Source organism: Pygoscelis adeliae, unplaced genomic scaffold (genome assembly GCF_000699105.1).
Source record: "Pygoscelis adeliae isolate BGI_AS28 unplaced genomic scaffold, ASM69910v1 Scaffold166, whole genome shotgun sequence".
Classification (NCBI taxonomy): domain Eukaryota; kingdom Metazoa; phylum Chordata; class Aves; order Sphenisciformes; family Spheniscidae; genus Pygoscelis; species Pygoscelis adeliae.
The window spans coordinates 1,086,038-1,088,946 of record NW_008825156.1 but is presented as its reverse complement, the minus strand read 5'-3'; positions in this window follow the sequence as shown (position 1 = coordinate 1,088,946).

Below are 2,909 nucleotides of genomic sequence, written 5' to 3'. Positions count from 1 at the left end.
AGGGGTGTGTCACCCCACGCCCACGGCCGTGGCCGCCAGCGATGGTGCTCCAGCTCACCCCCTGGAGCTCAGGGGATGCAGGGGGCTGGGGAGACAGAACAGCAAGGAAAGGGGTTCATGCACCATACCGAAAATGGGAGCGAGGAGGGACGGGTCCCTTGGCCGTCTCTCGCACATCTCTGCCTGCTCCAGATGCCTCAGCCACGGCACTCCGGGTCTTGCTCCGCAAACAGCTCCTGGTTAAACATCCCTGCTGCTCCTCTCAAGGCCTTGACATCAGGGCAAACATCCCACAGAGGTGCTGAGGGAGCCCAAATGCAGAAATCCTGGCTCCTTGCTGGGGCCACCAGTCCCACAGCGCGCAGGCACAGCGGAGTCAGCTCTGAAATCACCAGTGTCAAGGGCTGGAGAGGAATTAAACGCTCTGGGGATAAGCCCCCCAGTCCCTTCCCATCCTGTGAGCACCCAGGAGAGGGTCAGTATCGTAACGTTCCCCAACACAGCCCCATCCTCCCTTTTTCCCAATAAACCATTGGGAAGTGTCTGAGTCACTAGTGCGATGGACACATCAGTCACTTAGAGAAGCACATCTAAAAGCAGTGACCCTCTCAGGCTGGTATGACAGCAGCTCCAGATGCAGAGACAAGCCCAGCTACCATGAAGCCCAAGCAAAGCCTCGTTCGTAACAGCTTTGCTAACAGCAAATATTGCCCTTAATCCCTTGGAATTAAAAAAAACAGACACAGACTGGGTCTGGATTGCTTGACCCTGCTGAAAGACTTTGCTCTGCAGTGCGTGGTGGTACGGGGCTAGCATGGCATGCCATCCTCACCAGCCCATCCCTGCACACCAGACCCTGCTCCATAGCCACGGGATGCTGGAAGAGACTGGCCAGACTGGAAACGCTTGCGGAGGAGCTGCTGTAGGTGCCCCAGCCTGGGGGCCAGGTGCGCATCGCCCAGCCAGCTATGGTTTCCCCACCACTTCAAAGAGGATGGAGGAGGGCTGGTACCTCACCGGCTCCACCACAGGCTCCAGGAAAGCCTGAAAAGGTGTAAAGGAGCCGCGGGCCTGACATCAGGACTATCCCTTTTGTCTGCAAAGCACATTTGCAAAGGGGTTTAGAGCCCTTAGGGAGGGTGAGTTTGCTTGGGTGGGACTGCGGTTGGGTTGGGTTAGTTTATGTCTGACCCGCTTCCGCCCACGGGCACTCAGCGCCGGGGCTGTCGGTACCCAGGGCGACAAGAGGAGGATACCCCCGAGCCAGAGCCCATGGCAACAGTGATTCCTCCCGGGTAGGGCTACAGATGCTGGGGACCCACCACGCCTTGGCCCCTTGCCCAAAAAGAGCTGTGCGGGGTTTTGCTGAGTCACACAGCACCACGGGGCCGGGAGGGTGCTGGGTTTTGCTGACTCAGGGTCAGTGGCTCTCGCCTTGACCATGTGCCCGCAGGGCAGGAGGAAAGCGGAGACTGGCCGAAATAACGGGACCCAGCAGGTTCAGCCAATGCCTCTGGCCATTGCTCCGGAAAACCTTGTGCCATGTCCCACGAGAAGGCGGCAAGTTTCCCGATACCCCTGGCTTGAACAAGGCATGGCAATTTGGACAGCTGGTGGGATGAGATGCAGCCCAGGGCAGAAGTACCCCCTAAAAACGCTTGGCACGGACCGCAATCGGGGGGTGGCAGGCACAGATCCGGGGCAGTGGGATGCTCCGTGAGGCTGTGGGAGGATGGAAGAGGCTCAGGGAGGGAGAGCAGGGAGATGGCGTGAGCGAGGTGCCAGCGACATGAGCCAGCGATTTTCCAGAAGTTGCATGAACATGAAGGAGGCGGGCGAGGAGCAGGGACCCTGCCACGAAGCCAGGGGTGCCCCATCCCATCAGTGCCCAGCTCATCCCACAGGTCGCTGCTTTCCTGTCCCCAAGGCTGGGCACAAGCAAGAGCAGAAAACAAACACCCCTAGCCCTCAGGACTTGGAAGGGAAAGCATCTGTAAATCCGATTTTATTTATATTTTTTTCCAGCTGGTCTCGTGGGCTCAGTCGGGGCAAATGGCGCAAAGATTAGCTCCATCCGCCGCCTCCCAAGCTGGCGGGGTAGCACCTCTGAGCCCTGCCATGACATGCTGGGGGTGGCAAAGAGCCTGTCCTGGCGCTCCCTGATGCTCGGCCCTGCATCCTGCAGTGGGGGGGACCTCAGGGTCTGCTGGTGGCCAGTGCCTCCCCCCGGGCTCTGCCTGGCACCAGCATCATCCTCAATTGCTGTAGGTGACCCGGTACCACCACAGTGGCATTTCGAGGGGGGGCATATCTGGCTTGGCACCCCCCACTACTAGTGCCTCCCAAACAAGCTATGGTCCAGGATATGCCTGTCTCCCCCAAAAAAAAACAGCCCAGAAGGATGAGTCCCCCCAGACTGGGGGGGTCCTGGGGCCAGGGAGAAGCATGGGGCTGGGGGGGCTGCCAACATTGCTGTGGATGTGGCTGCAAAATTAAACCCCACTGGTGACAGCGGGTGGGTGGCTGAGTTCCGTGAGCAGCCATGGGCTTCTAGCAGGCTGAGCCCTCACCGTGCCAGGCTGGGGAGGGGCTGCACTCAGCAGGGTTTCAGGGAGTTGCTGGCTCAGGGGTGTCCCCCCCTCACCTCCCCAGAGAAGAGACAAAAGCCAGAAAACCTGGAAAGAAGAAAAAAAAAAAACCAAAAAGGAAGTTAAAGACACAACGAAAGCAAGCACGCGCGGCCGGCCAGGCACCTCATGATTTTTTTAATGGTGTTTATTCCCCTTTTCCCAGAGGCTGAGTCACGGGCTGAGGCGCCGGGGGTCAGGCCCGGGGACTGGGGGGGGCAGGAGGCAGCACCCCCTGGCCCCACACCCCACGCGGGTGGCCCCGCCCCGGCCCGCACTCAC